This window comes from Lutra lutra, chromosome 14, assembly GCF_902655055.1.
Source record: "Lutra lutra chromosome 14, mLutLut1.2, whole genome shotgun sequence".
In the NCBI taxonomy this organism is placed as follows: domain Eukaryota; kingdom Metazoa; phylum Chordata; class Mammalia; order Carnivora; family Mustelidae; genus Lutra; species Lutra lutra.
In genome coordinates, this window is record NC_062291.1 from 40,080,712 (window position 1) to 40,104,267 (window position 23,556).

The following is a 23,556-nucleotide window of genomic DNA, read 5'->3' on the forward strand; positions in this document are numbered from 1 at the left end:
ACCCACTGAGCCACCCAGGCGCCACAATACCACACTGTCTTGATTAATGTAGATTTGTAGTAACTTCTGAGGACTGGAAGTGTGTTTTTTTTTTACCTTTTCCTCCTTCAAGATTGGGTTAGCCATTTTAGGTCTCTTGACTCTGATGGACTATAAGATTAGCTTGTCAATGTCTAGGGGCAGCCATTTTTGCCACATGACAAAATAAAACCTTTTTTCTAAGTCTTCTGATTTTTCGAGAGAAGTAAACAGTTTGGATTTTTTTAAAATATAAAATTTCCAGGTTTAAAAGCACCATTCAGTCCAAACAAAACAACTTTTGCAGGTTAAATCTCAGGACCACTAATCTGCAATGCCAGCTCGAATCCAAAGTTCCAATTTTCCAAATGGGGATTTGGGACCCAGAGAGGGAAAGGACATTTCTTCGGGTCATTGAGCAAGTTGTGGAGGTGGGATTAGGACTTGGAACTCTGGTTTCAACACAGGCGCTTCCAGAACCCTTCCTCTCTGCAGTTCCTCTCCAAGCAATGTCTCCAGAAGGGCACCCCACACCCAGCCCAGGTGCCTTGGGTCAGGAGCACTCTTCAGTCCCATCCAGTCTAATGACGGTGAGCTCCCAAGATGCTGGTGGCTCCTTTGGTCCCAAAACTGAGGTCCAATCCTGCCATTGCCTATGATCCCTGAACACACAGACAGTACCATGTGTTTCACAAGCTCAAGGACCAGAAAGACAGAGGCCCCTCTCCAGACCTCTCCTGCCACCTCGGGAGGACACTGAGAAGAAAGAGCTGCCCTTCTCCTTCCTGTGACCTCTTTGGGCTTCCACGGCCCCACTTTAGGAAGGAAGAAAAAAGAAAAAAAAAAAATCAGTAGTAGCCAGGAAGCCTGCAGCCTCCACAAAGTAATTTGGAGCAGGTAGAATAGAGAAAAGAATTCGTCAGATTAAGAGCCAGACGCATTCTGTGGGCCAGAGCACGGGGGCTCCAGGGAACCCACTGGCTGCAGCCTTGCTCCTGCAATTAAGATGATAGCATCGAGGCCGCCATAATCCTCGGGGTCGTAAAATGTGTCACAAGGCACTTCCTCGACAGGGTGAATCCAGCAGGCAGCTGGTCATAATTTTTCTCTCTCTTTTTTTTTCTTCTTCTTCTTCTTTTTTTTTTTTTTGGTTAAGACAGCGATGCCAGCTCTAATTCTACTGCAAGGTGGCAGATTTTCATTTCATACTCTCTGCAAAGATTGATTCACTGGAGTGTAAAAAAGGGGAAAAAAAAAGAAAACACACACACACACACACACACACACACACACACACACACCACCTTAAGGCATCCCACATTCTTCCTTCCTGATCATTTCTGAGAAATCAAATCTTACAGCATAGTGATTTTCACGGATTTTTTTTTCTTTAAATAGTTTTTTTTGTTTTTAAGTCATTGGTATTAGGGTTCATAGAATCCTGAAAAGGAACAGCAAGAAGAGTCCTTGAAGCTTTTGGCACCCAGCATGCCTCCCCCATCCCCGGCCCCACAGCTTTAAAGCAGGGGGCTCTACAAGCCAAAGAAGCAAGGACTTTCCTGACATCCCACTGTTTGTGGCTGAGCGGCCCAGAACGCAGGCCGTAATGTGTGCAGAGCGTGTTAAACCTTTAGATACCATCGACCACAGAGCATTTCATTTTATAGCACAGGGCTGAGGCCCCGAGAGGGGACGGGACATGCCAAGTCCTCCAGGGAGTAAGGTGGCAGCCCTCACTGTAACAGGGGTCGTGGACCACCCTGCTTGACTCGGTGGGGAGCCTGTGGCCTCAGTAGATAAGGGGTGGGTGGGAAAAGGAGGAGCCCATTTGGGGTGACCAGGAAGAGCAGTGTGAGAAGCAGAGAGACGGGGATAGCCCAGGGGCTCTTCTTCTCTGTGCCCTTCCTTTGTCCCCTTGCATTGCCCCCTCCCTCAGACTCACCCCTTGAGAACGGGCCAGAGTATCTATTCCAAGGCCAATATGTACCCCGTCTCCACAGAGGTGATCAGCTCCCCATGATGGTCGGTACACACAGAAGGTAGCGGCTGGCTCTGGGAGAGAGGAGAAAGTCAACAGAACCCAAAGAGTTCCTGAAAGGTATTGTCAGACTTTCCCCATACTTTATTCTAGACAGGTCAGGAAGAGATGAGTTCTATGGCCACAAAGTTGGGCCCAATTTATTATCTAATAACCTGGGAAACTCCTAAACGCTGCTGAACGGGTTCACACCGGTCCAGAAGGAAATACCTAGTAGAGTGCCATGGGCTCTGTTCTCTACCCTTGTCCTCTAATAGCTTTCAATAGGTTTATAAATGAGCTCATAGGTCTATGCTGTTCTAAACAGGTGGCTAGAAAAGCAAGTGTGGGGGTGACAGTTTCGGGACCCCAGCTGGGTTTCAACAAGCATTCATTAAACACCTACTGTGTGCAAAACTCTTCCATCCATTGGATTTATTTACCATGCAGTGGGGACACCGAGGCAAGGCCAGGCCCCGGAAGCTACAGCTGGAGTCTAAGGGATTTGGGGAGTAGACAGCCTGATAAGACCCCCAAAGGCTCCACACTCATGGCTGGGCTCCTTGAGTGAGGACCTTGTGCAGAGCAAGGGCAACAATGCTTCAGTTGCTGAGCGATAATCCTGGAGCCAGAGCCAGCAGAAGAGGGTGCGGAACCGCCACAGCCAGCCTCGTCCCTCACTTTGCATGCAGACAAAGTCAGAAAGCACATGGGCCCTTGTGAGCCCATGGGACAAGGGCACCCAGATGGTATCCCCATAGCGGCCAGGTCTGGGCACTGGGAGGGCTCTCAGCTACCCGGCCAAGGAGCTCCTGTGTCATCCTCTCTGTGCCAGACCCTCTTCCCAACTTACCAGTAGTCCTACACACCACCACCCACCCCCAGCATTCAGCTCCATCTGGCTCTCTCAGGAAGCCTGTAGGAACCCAAACTGGGCTCTCCCAGGACTCAGGGAGCCCTGATTCATTGGGCACAGGTCTTTCCTATGCCTGACGAGCGCTCTCCACGGTCCCAGCCATCTCCACACGGGATTCATCACTCCCTCACCTTAAGCCTCTGGGTCCCATCCCCTCCATCCACCGCCACAGTGTGAGCCACAGTCTCTTGTCCAGATTGGACCTCTGATTTGTTTTTTCGGTGATAAACTATAGGCCAGGTCCTGAGCTGGGTGCTGGGGTGCCCCAGTGAATAAGATGCTAGCCCTGACCTTGGAAATTTACTGTCCAGTGGGGGATGGAGACCAACAAATGAGCAGTAATCGTCCAGGGGTCTTGTGGTGGGAAGCACCCCCCCCCCCGGGGGTGAGCTGTAATAGCACCCACAAGGGAGGCACCTTAATCAAATCAGGGGCATCTGGGAAGGATTCCCAGAGGAGGTGATGTGTACACTGAGACCTAAAGGATTGGCAGGAATTAGCCAGGGCTGAAGAGAAGGAGTGTGTTTTGCCAACATGCAACACCTACTTTTGTGAAAGTCTACTTTGCAGCACACACCAAGGATCAGCAGTGAATAAGGCAAACATGTCCTTGCCTTGGTGGAACTAGAGCTTGGTATGGAGGTTGATAGGACACAAGGAATCACATCGAATTACAACTGTGTAAGAAGGAAAGGTTCGGGGCATTCAGAACATAGAACAGGAAGGCTTGGATGGAGACAGAATTCCCTGGAAAAGTGAATTTAGGCGGAAGCTGAAGGAAAGATGGAAGGCCCACCAGACAAAGGGCAGGGGAGGAGGGAGGGCACAGCAGGAAGGAAATGAACAAATAATCTGTGCAAATGCCCTGAGGCAACAAGGAATTTGCTGTTTTAATAAACCTGAAAATAACAAGTAATACGGAGAGTTTGGAGCCTCGTGGCAATGTGGTAGTTACCCTTTGTTATTATGATGAAGGTCATGTAACGATTTCCAAGGTTCTTAGGTTACCACCTTGCCTTCCCACCATAATCATCACAGGTGATTGTGGAAAATTCTCTCCACTTCATAGATGAGGAGCTCTGAGAGGCAAAGCCTGGTGCCCAAGATTGTGGAGGCAGGAAGTGCACCCCTTCCTTCCCCCACAGCCCCAGTGTGTGCCCAGCACCACTTCCTAGCTTGTCATAGGTGGGGGGTTGTAGGGCTCCAACCCAGGGCCCTGGCCTGCAGCCTCCCCAGTCTGAGGAAGTGTCCAGGGCCCCCCTCCCCAGCTGCACCCAGGAGCCTGCTGACTGTGCCTGGGATTTAAATGTGAATTGCCCATAAAGTTTTTCATTTCAACAGATCCCAGCTGTGACCCAGAGGGAAGGGGGGCTTGAGAGAGGAGGTTGTTAAAATGTGGAATTTGGAAATGGCCAACTCCTTGAAAAACAAAAGCGTGTTTTTGCTACAGGCATCTCAAGGGCCTCTTGTCTCCTCGGTCACCCGCCAGAGTACGTGTTGCATGTCAAGTGATTCCATCTTAATCGACAATTCAATTGGCCCAAATTACATTATGTATGTAAATTTCCATCTGCAAATCAGCACGGCTTGGACCTCACTCCCAACGGCCAGTCCCTGCCCTGGTCTCGGGCTCCCAGGGCCCACCCTCTGCTCCCCCCACTACCCACCAAGGGAGGGGCCCTGGGGCGACTAGGAGATGGAACAGAGAGCTGAGCGTGGCCTCTCACAGAGCAGAACTGTACCCAGGCAGAGAGTGGGGGGATACACCCGGCTCTGGGTACAAACTGGGTTTCCACCATCCATTTCCAACGAGAGCTGGGAAAACAGTACCAAGGAGGCGCCAGTCTCTGGTTTTAAGCCCAGGCAGCATCAGGTGACACTAAACAAGGACACTGTCTACCAGGGGGGCAGTTGTAGGGAGCAGCTAAGAGCGTGCACTCCGGGGCCAGACTGCCTGGATTCGAATCCCAGCTCTGGGGCGCTTCTGCGGTGAGATGTTGAGCAGCTCACTTGACCTCTCCCGGCCTTGCTTTTCTCTTCTGTAGAATAGAGACAAAGGTTAGTCGTGAGGCTCCGTCTACGCATTCGCTGTCATCCTCATCCTCAGTAGCAGTGGTACTACCACGGCTTCGCTGCAGAGCATGCTGGGGGCTTCGGAGTGAATCTGCTAAACCCAGGAGTGCGCAAGCTGGAAAGGACCTTCATTTTCTTCCTCACCGAGGACCGGGAGGAAGGTGAGCCCGAGGGAGACACTGGCCTCAGGAGCAAAATTTAAAAGAGTATCAAAAATCCCAGGAATACTAAGTAAATCATATTTTAAAGCACTGTTTTAAAAAAATCAAAATCAAAAAAGGCCAAAAACAAACAAACAAACAACAAAGAAAAACAAAAACCCAAGTCCACAATGTACAAAGTACCAAAATGTAAAACCCGCTTGATGGGTGTGATTCTTTCCCTGAGCTGAATGAAATCTCAACAAGTTAGTGGCATACATTTTTTTTCTATTACTCTCCAGTAATCAATTCCATAAGTAACCAAGAGTCTTATTTTGCAAACTAGAATGTCCAGTCCAGTTAAGACCATAGTCTCGTCCCATTTCCAGCCAGCCTCCTCCATCAGCTGGGGCTGGAATGCCACTGGCCTTGAAGGAGAGAGGCAACCCACCTCCCCTCTCTCCCAACCTCTGCTCTCCTCCTTTAGTGCATGACCTTGGATTCTGATTCCTGAGGGTGAGGCCCAGCATCTATCAAGGCGCAGGATGTCTGGCCTCTTCTGCAGTAGGGCATTTGGGACCTGACGTTGTCCTCCATGGAGTTGGTAGGTAAAATCCTGCTCTTTCTCATGTGGGGCTGTCATGGGTTCTTGGATGAGTCTCTTGCTGAGAATGCCATCATCTCGGCTATGGCTGATCACTTCCAGATGCTTCCTTAGCCGCCGGGCCTCTGAGGAGCCTTTTGAGGCCCCACTGCCCCTCTGGGCCTGCTTCTTTGGAGGAGTTGCTCAGCCGGATGCTGGAACACAGGTGCTCCCCTGTGTGCTCACTGGCAAGAGGGCAGCTGACCCATACACATGCTTCATTGTCCTTTCTGCTGCCCCAGACCCTGCCACCCACAGTGGCTTTCCATCAGACATCTTGGGCATGGAGCAGATGCCTAACATCATGTTTCCCGAACTTTGGGGTCCTTTGCCAAGCTCTCTGTTATGGCTAATATTATTTGTCAACTTGACTGGGTTAAAGGATACCCAGGTCACGGTTAAACATGATCTCTGGTTGTGTCTGTGAGGGTCTTTCCAGAAGATACTAACATCTGAATTTGAGTAGAAAAGATTCATGCTCACTAATGGGGACAGGCTGGGCGCCTGGGTGGCTCAGTGGGTTGGGCCGCTGCCTTCGGCTCAGGTCATGATCCCAGGTCCTGGGTTCAAGCCCCGCGTCGGGCTTTCTGCTCAGCAGGGAGCCTGCTTTCTCCTCTCTCTCTGCCTGCCTCTCTGCCTACTTGTGATTTCTCTCTGTCAAATAAAAAAAAAAAAAAAAAAAAAAAACTAATGGGGACAGGCATCATCCAATCCCTTGAGGTCCAGAACAGAATAAAACGACAGAGGAAGGGCGGATTTTCTCTCTCTTCTTGAATAGCAATATCCGTCTTCTCCTGCCCTTGGACATCAGAGCTCCTGATTCTTTAGTCTTTGGACTCCAAGACTTATACCAGCAATATCTTATTGGTTCTGTTCCTTGGAGAACTCTGACACACCCTTCTGAAAGCCTCTCATTAGGCTGGAGGTGAGGGGGAGGACACATGCCCCAGCACCCTTCCCGTAACCCCCAGGAGAACTCTTCTGAGGGCCTCTTCCTTATCCCTTACAGTGGGGAGTGTTGCACTATGCTCATAAAAGCTGCTGTTACTCATCTACCCCGAACCCCAGCCTGTTCATCTGGCATCTTCTTTGGAATCAAAGGGTACCCACAGTAGTTCTCAGCCTTGGGCAGCTTAGCCAAAGCTAAGGCCCAGAAGATGGCCCCTGAGTTCCCTTGAGCCCTCACTATACCCTGAAGGCCGTGTCTGATTATTCTGTCCATAAATGAGGCATCTGAGGACCCAGAGACAAAACCCTGCGACCCATCCATGGCAGTGCTGAGACAGACGCCCTGGGCCTCCTGCCTTCTCCATCAGCCAGGCCAACTCTTTAGTGGCCATCTAGGAAAGACACTGGTTAGAATGGACAAGGGAATTACCAGCTTTCAAGGCGGGGAAAGGCAGGTGGCTATGTGTGGGGACTGACAACCTTCAAAGAGACACGACCTTAGCCACATAGCCATGAAGCCACATGTCCTTAGTTAAGCACCTGCTGTATGTCCAGGCTCCACCCCTGACCTCAGCGAGTGTGAGGCCAGATGACCAAGAATGACCCCTGTGCAGCGCACAAGGGAGAGCAGCATAAATCAGATCCCACCTGTGATTTGGGCCTTGAGGATCAGGGAAACTACAAGGGTTGGAGCAGCCCAGGCTCCCCGTGGGAACAACACCAAGGCTGGGGCAAGTCCACGACTCCAGGTGGAGACAGTTTTAGTATCTAGAATGTGTCGTGGGGGCAGGGGGACCTTCTGTCCTCTTCAGCCGGACACAGGACCCTCCTTAACCAGACACACAGGCTAAGCCATCTGTCTTAAGGACGACGCCAGGGCTGTGTGAACTTGGGCCCATGTCTTGGCCTCTCTGAGCCACTGAGTCTTCACTTCCTCCTCTTTGTAAAATGAGTATGATGATGGCACAATCAAATCATAAGGCTATGGGAGGAATAAAATGCGATGATGCATACCCGGGGCCAAGCACTACCTGGGGTAGATTCCAAAGTACTTTAAGGTGAGCAAAACAGGGTCTCTTGTTATTTGCCAGGGCTCTGGGCCACCTGGAGGGTAGAAGTAGGGGACACAGAGCAGGACCAAGTCCTTCAGTGCCCCATCCGCACTTTCCAAGCACGAGAGAGGAAGGTCGTCCCAAGGGCTGCTGGGTCAGACACTCACTCAACAAACACCTGCCAAGCACATGGCCTTGGATGTCATGGATGCACAGAGCCCCTGAGCACAGCGACTGAGCACAGTGCAATAAAGCTGGTCCAAGAGGGAGCCCAACTGGAAGGAGGCTACCGGAGGACTCACCCTATGAGGTGCTATTCGAGCCAGGCTTTGAAGAGGGAATGGGAGCTGGTGGGAGGACAAGACAAGGGGAGGAAGGAGGAGCCCACACAGAGTGGGGACTCAAAAAGCCCTCCAGGGCTCCCCCACCAGGGCAGCCACAGCTTCCCTGGCCATGGAGGACCGCAGGGCTCTGCCTCCCCCTAGCACTATGCACTTCCTGGGGGCAGGACTCGATCGGTCCCAGCCACGGGGGAGGCCCTGGCCCTCGCCTACTGCCGCCTCACGGTAGGTTCCCAGGAAGTGTTTGTCCAACTGCTCCTAGGCCTCTGGAGACCAGGCATGGGCTCCACCTGGGACTCCAAACCCTCCACTCATTTACACAGTCCTTGCTAGGTGCCAGGCACCTCTGCGGGTGATGCAACACAGTGCCGGGCACTCATGGGCCTGGAGTCACCAGCAAGCTAACTTCCACGACCCTGGGAACTGGGCCTGCTCTGCCCTCCCAGTACCAGTGGGCAGGGGCACCCCAGGATTGGTCCAGGTGGGGGACAGGGACTTGTGTCTGGCTGTGAGGACTGCTGAGGTGTGGCTGAGAATCTAACCCAAACTTCCACCCCAGGCTTCTAGAAGCATCATCGAGGCCCTCCGCTGGCCGACCTTCTTCCAGATGCTGCTCCTGCTCTGGTCGGGTCTCAGGGAATCAAGCTACTGGGGAAGCTTCAGGCCACCTCCCTGACTGTTCATGCCCTGCTGCCATTCTCCCTTAGTGGCTCTGGCTTTTCCAGAATCTCCTCTCGGGCTACTCCAGCCTCCCTGGTCATTGGCCATCCTCTCTGCCCTGGTCACTTCAGCTGCATGAACTCTGCTTCCCCACTCCAGTAAGGGGCCTTTCCCGCTCGGCCAGAACCCTCACTCCAGGGAGATATTCCAGATCTCCTGTAAGGCTGCCCATTACAGTCGGCCTCTCTCCACGGTAGCCCGGACATTCCCTAGCATCAGCCATGGAACGAACCACCTGCCCCAACCTGCGCCCAGGTCTCCAGTATCTGCAGACCACTGAGTATCCATTGTCCCAGCCAGCCCAACAGGTGTGCAGGGCAGGTGAACAAGCCAGGGACAGAAAAGAAAAGAGGTTTAGCCAAGGCTCAGGAGGGTTCTGGAGCTTGAAGGGCCAAGCTGGGATGTATTTCCTCTTCCCCAGCAATTCAAGGAAGGACTTCCCCACAGCTCTATACAACCCTGTTTATAGTCCCAAGCACGGGGGCAGGGTGGGGGAAGTGGCAAATCTGTGACCCATACCTGGGTGTTGTAACTGGCTAATAAGAGCATGTGAGCCATGTTGCATTCCAATGCTGCTGGTGGGTTATGCTCACTCCAGGCCTCCGTGGCCCCACCGCTCCTGCCACCCTCATTAATGTCTTCTATCTACCTGGCTTCTGAAGGCATCAGAGTTTGTCACCCCAAGTGTGACCCCTGCAAGCTGTCCTTTGTGTCTTTGCCCCTCTACTCTGCTGGTGCTGACTACACTCCCTTCCTACCCCACTCGCCTGGGCTCTCAGCACCAACACTAAGCTCCCAGGCTTGCATACTCCCACCCATCTGAGCTATTCCACGCACCTGCTCTACCCCCTCCTCTTTCTTACCCAGAAAACCCTCATTCATTCATTCATTCATTTGTTCATTCATCTGCTGAACATGCACCAAATACATAATCCTGTGGGCCAGGCACTGTTCTGGGTGATGAGAATCCAAGGGTAGCAAAGACAGGGTCCCTTCTGTAAAGGGGTCCCAGCCTTCTTGGGGACACAAACACATACATGGATAAACTTAGTACAACTTTTAAGTGCAGTGCTGGAGAGGAGCACAGAATAATCTGGGCCTTGCTCGAATATCACCTCCTTCAGGATGCTTTCCTGCCACCCAGCAGTCAGGGACTCCTCCTGTGTGCCTCCAGGACCCCTTAAATGGGCCTCAAATAGGCCTTTTTGTCAACTTGCATTATGGATACTTTAAAGCTAGAGTCAGAGACAAGATATATGAATTTCAGTAGAGCACATGTCCTGGTGACTGTCAGGACTGGGTGGGTGAATGAATGAATGAATGAATGAATGCCATTACTGACTTATTCTCCTGGGGTATTTATATTTGCACACGCACTACTGTTAGTATATGCATTTCTGTTAAGCTACCCATCCCGGTGGACACACTTACCACTCGCTGGCTCTGTGTGGGCCTCTTGCTGGATGCTGGGCCCAGGGGACAAACGGGATGTCGCCCTTGGCAGATGACACAGACAGCAGGGGGAGCAGGCCCGTAAACACCCCGCCGTATCCTGCAGCTCGCCATCCCGACCCAGTGCGCATGCGTGCAGCTCCACTCTCGTCCCATGAATGATAATTAGAAACGTGTCCGGTGAGTCCAATGGACCCAGTCATCTGGGAGTGATTTCCATGATATGACGATCTGTCCCCGGGCAAAAAAAGAAATGAGGAGAAAAAAGAGGAACTTTTGCCCATGGACCTGGAAGCTCAAATATGGCCCAGGGAAGCGGGGACAGTGGCTAGAAAGGGGTGAGGACAGAAGATGGAAACGGTCCTTGGCATCGGCCCCAACCGAGCAGCGTCTGGAACATGGGAGGGACCCGGACAGTGGCTGGGAAATTGGAGTAAATTGGAAAATAAGAGGTGCCTACGACAAGCAGAGTGGGAAAAGTAGCTCTGGGGTAGTTCGGGCAGCGGTCCCGCAAGCCCGTGAGCACCCTGGCGACGCGCCCCCTCCCGGCCCCTCCTCTGCCTTCGCCAGCTGATGTCACCTCTTGGAGATACAGAGACTAAAAGTCTTGCTCTCCCGGCAGGCAGCATGTGGACAGGAAGTGGCATTTGGTGGAGCCCTGATCAGGGGTGAGAACACCACCGCTTCCCCAAATTGGTTTTCCGACAGTAAATTATAATTGCTCTAAGTGTTCTAGAACTCGGGGACTGAGATTAATTACGGCTCTGTATCCTATGGCGCTCTGAACTTTAAGCACAGCGTGGTGCGCAGGTTGTTAATAAGAAGGAAGATCTGGGAGGACTTTTCAGATGAGCAAATAAAAAAAGAAAAACAATTTAAATTGGCTTCTGCACCTGCCAAGGGGGACCCTTTGGGCCTGAAAGGATGCTTTCTGTCTTTCCAACCTGGCCACAGATTGTGTTAATGATGACCAAAGCAAAGTGGCTGCTGGGGCCTGGGGACACGCGGCAGGCCTCTATCCACCTGTCCCCAAATGGATCCAATCACTAGGCCTGTCAGCCCTTTACAGGAATAACAAGACCAGCAGTGACAAACTCGGATGTCAGGAGAGTCAGGAGGGTAAAGAAAGCAAGTGGAGCTGCCAGGGAAGGGGGAACAAAAGGGAGTGGTGGAGACTGGGGACCTGGGGAGCCCCTTCCCTCAGAGGCCACCTCAGCTCGGCTCTGGCCAATCACTGTCACATCCCGGGAGTGCAGCCTGTACTGCTACGTCTTCAAGAGCAGAATCCCAAGTTTCTATTAAAAAAATCTATTTTCATAGTTGGAAGCTTATTATAATTTTAACATACATTATGGAACCAAGCAAAATCTATCCATGCTGGAATTTGGCCCATGGACCACCATCTTGAAACCTCTACGTCAGAGATGCGTTTCTTTCCTCAGGTGAATGGTCGGTTAAGCTCTCTCCTCCCATGGAGAGGAGAGCCTCCTGCCCTTCTTCCTCCTGGTTCCTTCCTTCCCACTCCCTTTCTCCCTGCAGTGCTCACCACAGGTGCCATCCTCATCTCTTCTGTGTCCCTGTTAAACTTCAAATCCCTTGACGGGCATGGATTAGACACCCCTGTTCCCAAACAACTAAGAAAAGGGCCCACAAAGTAGGGGCTCAGACAGTGTTTGCCCAATGAGAGAATAAACAACATTCAAACCTCTCTGCTTTTCTCATTCTCTTCCTTCTACCTCATCAGTCCCTAATCCAAAACCAGACACATGCCTCCAGTCCAAGCCAATGTCCCCTCCAATCCCTTCTCCATGTTTCCAGGCTCTGAAACTGAGACCAGAGCCAAGAAGGATTAGAAGCAGAAGGGATGTAGAGCCCGTGGTCCAGATGAGGGAACCAAAGTCTGGCAGGAAGAAGGGATTTGCATAAGGCCGAATCATGAGCTGGCAGCTGAACTGAACCTTGAGTCTGGAGTAGGGCAGTGTGACATGGAAGCCCCTCACATCTGCCCCCCTTCCTAGGCCTTCTCTCCTTCCATCTCTCTTAGAGCACTGCCCACACTCAGGGGGCCACACCTCCCACCCACCCCCATCCTGGGCAGACGCCTGTAGAAGACCTAAAAGCCGTGACCACCCCAACATGCACTCAGCTCAAAATGTACTGGGAAAGCCGTTCCTGTAATATAAAACAGAAATCACTATTTATAATGTGAAATTCATTTATTTTATTAAAATGTGTTTTGGAGCCAGGCCCTGTGGCTGCTGCTGGGCCCTGAGGGCAGGGTCCACTCTGGGAATATTGACCCTTGCAGCCCAGTGCCTGGCTACGGTCATGGTTATGACCAACCCCATCCCAGGTCAGCTGCTTGCCAAGATGACGAGGTATTATCTGGACACAAGAAGGAGATTGGAAGGAACAGTATGTTTGTGCTGGGGGCTAGCTGGCTTCCTTTCCACCCTTCTTCTCCCAGCTGGAAACTCAGAGAAGGAACCACTCAGTGGGAAAGGGAGGCAGGCAAGTATAGACTTCAAAAATGTGGGCTTTGGAGTAAGACATCTGGATTTGAGTTCAAGTTCCAGTGTTTACTAATATGTGACCTTGAACTAACCCTTCATATCCCTCTCTGCTTTAGCTTCCATCTCTACAAAATGGGGCAGGTGAGAAGAATAAAACTAATATATTTCCAAGTAGGAAAAGTGTTACAGATCATTTAATCCTCATAACAGTCCTATGAGACATATACTATTACTATCAGCTTTGTGTTACAGACATGGAAACTGAGGCACAGAGAGGGAAATTGGATTGTACAAAATGACACAGCTGGTAAATCCTAGAACTGGGATTCAAATGTCATTACCCCTCTGTTAAGTAAGTCTAGAACCCACATTCCTCTTCTCTTAATTTTTAAGAAACTTAAGAAAACATAAACATGATTCAAAATCCATAAAGCATCAAAGAGCAAAGCCTCTTCTTCATCATTACTCTGTATCTTCAACCACCCTCCTCTCAATAACTATTCTTCTACATCTCTTAAATTAACTTGCAGTTTCTTTAAGAGTGTACAAACAACCATGAACATAAATTCCGTCCCTCCCCTTTTGCAGGAAAGGTTAGATATTATACGCATTGCTGGGCACCTTGTTATTATATTTTTAAATAATTTTAGAAGAAGTTGCCAAATAGTAGAGAATTCCCAGATGCCCTCCAGCCAGCCTCCCTCAGTGACAACATCTTCTATAGGTATATAGTACAGCTATCAGACCGGGAAATGGACAACGGCACAATCCAATTACCATTCCTCCCATTTTATCAGGTTTAGGTACGCTAATTTTTTACACTTCTGATAAATATCTCTATGAAGTTTTATCGCATGTGCCGACTTGTGTAAGCACCGCGTTGGTCAGAATTCAGAACTTTTATCCGCATGCTGCTCCTTTAGAACTACGCTGTTCTCCCAGCCTTAACCCCTGGCAGCCACGGAGCTATTCTCCATCACTGTGTTCTGTCACTTCAAGAACAATAAATAATAAATAGAAGCCACAGCACACGACCTTTGCCATGGGCTTCTTCGCTCAACCTAAGGTCCTTGAAATCCACCCAGCATTTTCAAGTACCACTAGCTCATTCTTGTGCCTTGCTGACTTGCATTCCATTATATTAAACACCCAGAATGGAAACACATTCCATTATATTAAACACGGCAATTTGTTTCTCCATTCCTCTGTTGAAAAATCTTTGGGTTGTTACCATTTTTTCACTCTTGTAGTGGCGTTATTCGCACATGTATGAGTATGTTTCTGCATGAATGTAAGTTTTCGTATTTCCTGGGTAAATACCCAGGAGTGGAATGGCTCGATCACCTGTTCCTATGTGTTTAACTTTGTAAGAAATTGCCAGACCATGCCAAACAGAGTGGCTGTTTCATTTTGCCTTCCCACCAGCAAAGCATGACAGCCCCACATTTTCACCGGCACCTGATACTGTCAACATTTTTTATTTCAGCCAGTTCAAGATTTGTGGAGTGGTACCTCATAGCACATCTCACTTTTTAAGCTTAGTACGACTTGGAGATCTTTCTATATCCGAATAGAACTCTACTCATTTTTTTTTTCCCTGCAGCTGCATTGTACCTCTTTGCACACCAATATTTACTTAACTGAACTGTTTTTTGTTTAGTGTTTGGATATTTCCAATCTTCACTCTTTCAAAGATTTGACCCCTAACTCTCAGTCATCACATTTAACTGCCTTTGTATATATCAAAGTGTTGTGAGTGTATATCCTGTCTCTTTCAGCAAAGGATACTTTTAGTGATTTTTAAAAGTATCAGTGAGAGAAACCTAACTTGAACCAGCTTGAGTTAAAAGAAGAAGAAGTGTTATAGCTGGAGGAATTGAACAGCCAAGCCGAAGGAATGGGGGATAGGGGGCAGGAGACCCAGAACCAGGGCCCCAGAGGGCACCTCCCTTGTCTCTCCGTGCTGGGTCTCTAGTCTGGCTCTTCCCCCTTCCTCCACAGCACAGCAAGAGTGACGATGGGCAGCGCCCGTTGTTATCTGACAGCCCCCCCATACCATTATGGGGTGTGGGGACTGCCTTTCTTTGCCAGACCTGAATCAAAGGTATCACAGAAGTCCAGCTCAGTGGGAGAAGTGGGGACAGTTTTAATGCCATCCCCACCATCCCAGGAATATAAGATCGTTCCTGAGATGGCTATACATGCAGAGGAGGGGTTAGAAAATGAACCCAAAGATGCAAAGATTTCTCCACTCTTGGGGCTGATAGTATCAGAAGCATTCCCTCATCTCCCAGCACAAGCAGTCAGGCTCAGCACACATTAGATGCTAACGGCATGCAGCTGGTGCTGAACAAGATATGTGTCAATCAATCAAGCATTCTACTAAATTGCTTCCTATTTCTTTGCATGCTGGGGGAACCCACCATTTAAAATAATGCCGTTAAATTCTTCTGCGAAGCAGGCTTTCTTCACAGCAGGATTTGCTTAAAGTGGGGCATGCCTGCAGTCTCAGTTCCTGGGGGAAACCTTTGATTTTCCTGACAACCCACTGAGCTAGGCGAGGATGTTAGGAGGGCAAACGGTTAATGGATGTGAAAGCTTTCCGTGACCTGTAAGTGGCATAGAAATGTAGGACCTCACCATGACTATTATGATTACCCTTATTTCATCTCGTCTTTGAAGAGCTTTACACTGTAATTTTGGAAGTGGAATTGGAGACACCTCTCTAACAGTTCAACCTCATACTTCTCCTCCAAGGCTCAGTCCGGGGTCTCAGAGCACCGTTTCCCAGCAGCCCTGTTGCTGCTATTCAATGCAACATAAAGAGATTTCCACAGCCAGAGGCCTTCTTGGATGGGAATAAAGGGATGCACTGAGGCAGGGGCTTCCAGAGGCACACCAAACTACCCCGTGCCAGAAAAGCCCTTTCTATTCCAAATTTAGGGATTTGATTTAAGGTCGGAGTGCCTAACAGTATGCTTGAGGCTAGACCTCCAGGAAGCCCGTGGTTTGCAGGAGGCGGTGTACTCAGCTAACTGCACTTCCAGACGGGGAAGGGAGATTCAGAGGTCCTCAGGACAGGGGATTGGGAGGAGGGGCCCCGGGTCTGACGCTGACAGAGAAGAGATGAACATTTGAATGACCCTGCTGACCTTAGGAACCCCAAGTCTTCCCCAGCTGCCCCTCAAATCCCAAGGCCCTTGCACTCCACAGGGGTCCTTGTGGATTTCCCCCAGACTCTTTCTGTCCTCTACATTTTCTCTCCCTTTCTCTAGATTTCTTCTCCTTTTTTCCTAGGACTCCTCTTCCCCGCCCTCCTTCCCCAGAGCCCACCTCCATTCCTACCTCTCACCCATGCTTGGTTCTACAGAGAATCCCACGACCCTCCCCTTCCCTCACTTGCTCTGCTGGGCCACAATAAAATGTATTTAGCTCCTAGAGTCTTTGTCATAAATCAGCCTCTCCGGAGGTTCAATCATTTTTATTGCTCTTCTGTGAGCATCCTGTCATTCCTCTCTCTGTCTCAGATATTGGCAAGCCTGGAACTCACAGCACTTTTCCTGGACACGTCTCATTAGAGTCCTGCCCATGGCTTTCTGCCTTTGTACTGTGAGGCTTCCCCAGCCAATTATCTTGACCCCATCATGACTTTTGGCAGACACCCCAAAAAAGCAGTTAGGGTTGAATCTACATTATTAACTGGGAGTCTCCCAGGACCTCACCACTCCTGTCCCTCCTCATTCTCATGGAACAGCCCAGGCATCATAGTTGAGTCTGGACAGTGGTGTCACTGGCCACTGTGAGCCCCTCACCCCAAAAAAGGCTAAGGGACTCTAAAAGGAGCAAACACTGCACTGGAGTCATGATGCTCTGCGGTGTTCGTGGTGCTGAAATGTTGGTGATTGAGCAACAGTGATCACAAGGAAATGAATTATACTGAAAAGGTCATATATCATGATAATTAATAAACACAGACTGTCTGAAGTCAGTGAACTTGATGGAAGATACACAGGTCACTAGGACCTTGAGGATGTAAACAAAACAAGGAGGGGAATCATTGCAGACTGTTTGCATTCTTGCCACCTCAAGAGTGAGGGGAGCAGAGAACCCACTGGAGTTTGACCAAATGAAGCAGGGATTCTAACAGAGGCTGGTCTGAGAATGAATCTCCCCCCATTTTAGAATAGAATATCAGAATAAGAAAGCAACACATAAATGCAGTTATTAGATATTGGATATGGACCAACATATGTTCTCATTAGTTCTACCTAAAGAGTTTGGGAAAGTCGGTGCTATGGACAAAGAAGGAAATCAAGGAGACAGGATTTAAGAGCTATGTTCAGCTTAAATAGGATCTTTGCACATGTTTTTCTCCCACTGACTTGGGTTGAGATCAATGTAACATGGCCATACGTCCACAGGGTCATACCCGCAATATTGGCTGGCACTGCCGCCTGAAGGAACTGTGGTCTAGGGGACCCCTGTCCATCAGCTTAGTTGTAGAGCATCTGTGCCAGTGTGATGCTCAGATGCTTGACCTACACTATTGCCCAAGAGAATTGGACCCTCCTAGAAGGGAGCAGCAGTTGGAATAAAACCAGGAGCCAGAAAGTGGAATTCACTTTTTCCTTCAAATCCTAGTTATTGAGACTCTACTATGTGTCAAGCATTGTTGTAAGATAGGGATACAATAGTAAACAAAGCTGACGAAAGAAAGAAAGAAAGAAAGAAAGAAAGAAAGAAAGAAAGAAAGAGTGAGTCTCTGCCTTCATGGTGTTTATAGCCTAGTTCCCTGAATATTTTCTAAAATTTCAATGACCTTGTGGATAAAACAGAAGGTTTTTTCTTCCTTCAATCTGTACTCCTTCACTTTCACCCCAATAACAGAAGAGGTAACTCAGTAAAACACCTTTATACTACTTAAAATGTAGTGTAAAGAGAAGGATAACTATGTCTCTGTTCACATGGGAACACAGTTAAGCACATCCACTCACTGTTTGATAGTCAAGAACTGAATAGCACTCTCTATGTTAGGAATAAACAAGATTAAAATAATCAGCATGACAGCCATGCAAACATTATTCAGGAAAAAAAAAAATAGAAAAAGTAAGAACCAGATAAAGAACCCATTCTGGAAAAAAAGTAATTCCAAATAACAGAAGAACACTTCCCCATGGTAATTAAAATTTAATTAAAAATATACCTTTATGCAGGCGCCTGGGTGGCTCAGTTGGTTGAGTTGACTGCCTTCGGCTCAGGTCATGATCCTGGAGTCCCGGGATCGAGTCCCGCATCGGGCTCCCAGCTCCACAGGGAGTCTGCTTCTCCCTCTGACCTTCTCCTCGCTCATGCTCTCTCTCACTGTCTCTCTCTTCTCTCAAATAAATAAATAAAATGTTAAAAAAAAAAAAGAAAAAAAAGAAATGTCAGTGGGGTGTCTGGGTGGCTCAGTGGGTTAAAGCCTCTGCCTTCAGCTCCAGTCATGATCCCAGGATCATGGGATCGAGCCCCACATTGGGTTCTCTGCTCAGCAGAGAGCCTGCTTCCCCCTCTCTCTCTGCCTCCCTCTTTGCCTACTTGTGATCTCTGTCAAATAAATAAAATCTTTTTTTTAAAAAGTCATCAAAATAAGAACCTAAAGAATAGATGATAAAACAATATGAAGATAAAGAAACAGGCACCAGATCTACCCTATCACCTGAAACAACAAAGAAAACAGAACAACCTGAATCAACTGTTGCAAGACATGGAACAAGAAATGAAAGATGGGAAACAAGTAAGATGAGGCTTACAACTGCCCCAGTGTACTGCCTGGAGGGTCTCTAGGCATCCACACATGCAGCTGCTCATATGGGGGGGGCGGGGGGGGTGGAATTGTTCCTGTCCCTGCCAGGTTGCATCCACAGGCTTTAAGTAAGGTACTTCAAAAGATTTTGCTTCAAGGTGGAGGGACAAAATTAGTCCAAGACTAAATGCTGCTCTGGTCATGCCTAACGAAGCTTAAAATAAGACACGATAGCATTGAGTTTTTAAGAGACTTAGGTACATCCCAGAACAAGGCTCAATAACATATGTAGGAATATAAAATTATCCAGTGCCACATAAGTGCCACAAAATTCAAAATGTCTGACATCCAATAAAAAATTATCAGAGAAGTAGGAAAAGATAACTCATAGTAAGGAAAAAATGTAATCAATCAAAACTGACTGAGAATGACACAGAGCTTATAATTAACACAGAAAAACATTAAAATGGTTATTATAACTGCATTCCATATGTTCAAGAATATGAAGGAAAGAGATATGGAGACTGGTGATATAAAAACTAAAATTGAAATCCTGGGAAAGAAAACCTCAAAGTCTAATGTGGAGGGAAAAAAAAACACTAGGTGGAATTAACAGCAGATAAACAATTGCAGAAAAACAAGATTTGTACACTTTAAATAGACTGATAGAAACTATCCAAAATTCAACAGTGAAAAAATAAAATTTAAAAATAGATGGACAAAGCATGATTGAGATGTAAAACAAATTCTAGTGCCCTCATAGATGGGTAACTGGACTCTGATAAGGAAATCGGGGACAACATCTGAAAACACAATCACTAAAACTTTTATACATTTGAGAAAAACATAAACACAAGAGATCTGAGAAACTCAACAAACCTCAAGCGTGAAAAATGTGAAGAACAGTTCAGCAAGCCATGTGATTTTTAAAAATTGCTTAAAATTAATGATAAGGAGAAATTCTAACAGGAGCCAGAGGTAGGCTATAGGTGCTGTAGAGAGAGAGGAAGAAGGAGAACAACAGATGTCTTGTCAGAACTAATGCAAGCCAGAAGAGATGGAAGGCCATCTTTAAAAGACCAAAGGACAAGGCTGGCCAACCTGTAATTCTATACCCAGCAAAATGATTCTTCTAAAATGAAGGCAAAATAAAGACTTTTTCAGACAAACAGAAGCTGGAGGAATTCATCACAACTAGGCCTCTCATACAAGAAATGGAAAAGAAAACCATTCAAGCAGAAAGGAAACGATGCCTTAAGGAAATAGAGATCCCTGCAAAGAAACAAAAGAGCCCTGGAACCAGTAAACATGGAAGATTTTTTTTCTTATTTAAAGTGATTTAAAAGCTAATTGACTGTTTGGGACAGAAATAATCACAATCTATTGTAGGGCTTATCACATATGGAAGTAAAATGTGTAACCATAATAGCTTCAAGGCCTGGAGAGTGGGAGAAAAGTATCTTGTAAGAATCTTACACCAAACACCGAAAGGGACATAACAATAAGTTGAAAGCATATACTACAGACTCCAGAAGACTAAAACAGCGGAATAACTAAATAAAACTTCAAGAAAGTAAGCCAACAAAGAGACAAAGAAATTACCGAGGGGTTCAAGGAAACTTTGGGAAGTGATGGAGACGTTCATTATGTTGATTTGTATTATTGGTTTCATGGCGTACTCATACGTCAAAATGTCACTTTAATTATGTACAGCTTGTTTTATGTCAATTACATCTCTGTAAAACTGTTTAAGAAAGCAATAGAACAATATAGAAAGGAAACCACAGAGCCCATGAAACAGAGCAAGAACCATCATAATACCTTCATAGAACGAAAAAGAAATAATACAAAATTAAGAACAGAATCAATACAGATGACAAATTAATTCCTGATATCAAGTAAAGCGTTGAGAAGGGGCTCCCAAATTGTATACCTCCAGGGAGTTCATATCTGTTAGACCGTGATATGAACAGGGGCCCTCGTGGCTCTGCACTCCGTAGCCCCTGTGGCCCTCAGCTTGAGGTGATCACAGTGAATGCAGAGAAAGAACACAAGAAGGTCAAAGTAATACAGTGAAATTTTGATGGGTTTGGAGGACAAAGTTGACCTTCTGTTTGAAACCAGAAAGCATGGCAAATGAAATAGAAATATAGTAAGAGAAATATTTAAATCCCTGAATTGAAAAATAATGGAATTTGCTGATTAAAAATACCACTGGTCCCAAGGGTCTTGGATAGGAAGTGGGGAGATAATACAGAAGAATCAACATCAAGACACAGTCAGGCAATATTTTTGGACTTTAACAGTAAAGAGAAAGTTCTTCAGCATCCAGGTAGAAAAGTTAGTCATCCACAAGCTGCAGTGAAGCAGGCCTCAGAATCTTTGTGTAACAGTACACATTGTCCAGGAGACATGGAGGAATATATTCAAAATTCTGATGGAAAGAAAATGTAAGCCAAGATTATTATATCTACCCCAGATGTCACTCAGGAATAAAGGCCACAGGAAGATATGTCCAACTAGGAAAGAATTGAAAGAATTATGCTTACTCTTGATCCCATGTTAAAAGGCTATTTGATGATACAATCCAGCTAGTAGTGGTCAAAATCCAGAAAACCTCCTATTATCTCCTTTTCCTGCTTCTCTGGTCATAAGAATCTTGACATTTCTGCAGGCACATTGCCACCCACCTGTAAGACTACATAACCTTGCCTCCCTTACAGCTAGTTAATGGTCAAGTCCTAAAGTTCTAGTTAATAGTATATAAGCAGACATGGTGTGTGCAACTTCCAGGAAGTCTAATTAAAGGGAAGGAGGATACACTCTTCAGCCTTCATCCATGATGCTGCCTGAAGGACAGATGTGATGGGTAGAGCCCTAGCAGCCTCCTCAAACCACGAAGACAAAGGCTAAAGCCTAGTGATGATAGAGAAGTCACCTAGGAGTTTACCTGCTTAATAAATTTGTGTACTTGCCTCACCTCCTCTGGACCTCTTCTTCAGGATTACCTCATACAAAAAAGAAGCAGACTTTTATTTTGCTTAACCCATCAGTTTTTTTGTTGTTGCTGTTTTATGCAGTGGAACCAAATTCTGATCGATACACCAGTCAACTAACAGATATGTCTAAATCAAGGAATGAGATATGGAGAAGCTATGATTTTTATACTCAGAGTTCATGAAATTCCATTCGTGATGTCATTAAAAACTGACATAATTATTACTATGGGGTGGCATAGAAATGTTATATAATGTAAAAGATAAAAATAATATCTGTAATAATATCAGGGAGTGGGAAGAGGGAGGCAGGGAAGTGTAAGTGCTGATCTCCCCAGCTCTCTGAGCAGGAAGTCAATCAATACTGTGCAAATTTAAAATATGTTGTTTTAAAATAGACTCCAACCTCCTAGTGCTTTCTGTAATCCCTAAGAGGGAATCTATTAGAAAATAATATCTCTTGTGCTGAAGAAATATTTATCTAAATGGAGCAATTCCTTCCATTTCATTTTAGTTTCTTGTTCTTTTAAACTAACATAAAATTTAATGGAATACTTTTTTATTAAAATGTTGCCTCTATGTTATGGCCTCACCATTATACTCCTGTCTGTATAGACTCTCAAGATTTCTGCGTATTTTGATTTTTGGGGATTACACTTTGTGAGGACTTTTTACTACCTTTTTCTTGGTGGTATTCTTAATGTCCTGACTTTTTTTTTATAATGACATATATAACTTTTTTTTTTAACATTAGTGGGTTTCTAGTACACATTCTAGTGTACAGAACTCATAATAATTACCAGGTCATCCCTCCAAGTCATTGATTAATGCTCTATAGCATGGATGTTTTTTAATTTATTTAAACACCCTTATATAAAATTTCAGGTATTTTAAACATCTCACCTCCCCTTCTTACTTCAGTATTTTAATAGCCAAGATTTCCAAAAATGGGGCTTCTGATCAAAATTACATGCTTATTTCAAACCTTAATTGTGAAATGATTGTATCCAATTTACACTTTAAACCACTACGTGTGAGAGTACCTCTTTTCCCTCTTCAGTAATGGATACTAGGAACATTTTTTACTTGTACTAATGTGGTTTAAAAACTGGTACGTGGGGCACCTGGGTGGCTCAGTGGGTTAAAGCCTCTGCCTTCGGCTCAGGTCATGATCCCAGTGTCCTGGGATCGAGCCCCGCAGCCGGCTCTCTGCTCAGCAGGAAGCCTGCTTCCTCCTCTCTCTCTGCCTGCCTCTCTGCCTACTTGTGATCTCTGTCTGTCAAATAAATAAATAAAATCTTAAAAAAAAAAAAAAACGGTACGTGGGTGGCACAGTCGGTAGAGCATGTGACTCATGGTTTCAGCTCAGGTCACTATCTTAGGGTTGTGGAATCAAGGGTTGTGGAGTCTCTGTGCTCAGCAGGGAGTCTGCTTGAGATTCTCTCTCTCCGTCTCCCTCTGCCCATCCCCCCACTCAGGTGGGCTCTCTCTTTCTCATTCAAATAAGTAAATAAGATCTTAAAAAAAAAAAAACCTGGTATTTCATTGTTATTTTAATTGTATTTCCTTGATTCTTTGTTAGGGAGGGACTCTTTTTTCCTTACGCTATTGGTTATTTGTGGCTTTTTCTTGTCCATTTATCTATCAAGTTATTTGTCTTTTTCTTATCGACTTGTAAAAAGCTCCCTTGAGATAAAGGCTATCAATTTTTTGTAATACATGCTATAAGTCTTTTCTCCCAACATTTATCAAATATCTTCTGATTTTGTTTATGGTATCTATATAGAGACATAAATGCTTAATTTTTATGTGGCATTTATCATTTTTACCCTAACAGTGAGGTCAAGTTTTTTTTTTTTTAATGCTGAAAACTAAACATAACTAGAAGCAATGCTCTTACCCCATTACATCACTCCTACCCCCACCCTCATCTTTGAAGTCC

At 46.6% G+C, this 23,556-nt stretch overlaps 1 long non-coding RNA gene across 2 annotated transcripts; it reads right to left on the reverse strand.

The window, feature by feature from the left end:
• Window positions 1-1,123: 1,123 nt before the first annotated feature.
• LOC125084789 (uncharacterized) lies at window positions 1,124-18,091 on the reverse strand. 2 transcript variants are annotated; one of them, XR_007122702.1, is made up of 4 exons: window positions 18,037-18,091; window positions 10,300-10,551; window positions 1,961-2,070; window positions 1,124-1,230 (listed from the first exon to the last, which is right to left on the reverse strand). It is a non-coding gene; the product is annotated as an uncharacterized LOC125084789 (long non-coding RNA). The 2 variants fall into 2 exon arrangements; XR_007122701.1 differs by lacking the exons at window positions 1,124-1,230; window positions 1,961-2,070 and adding an exon at window positions 3,321-4,990.
• Window positions 18,092-23,556: the final 5,465 nt, after the last annotated feature.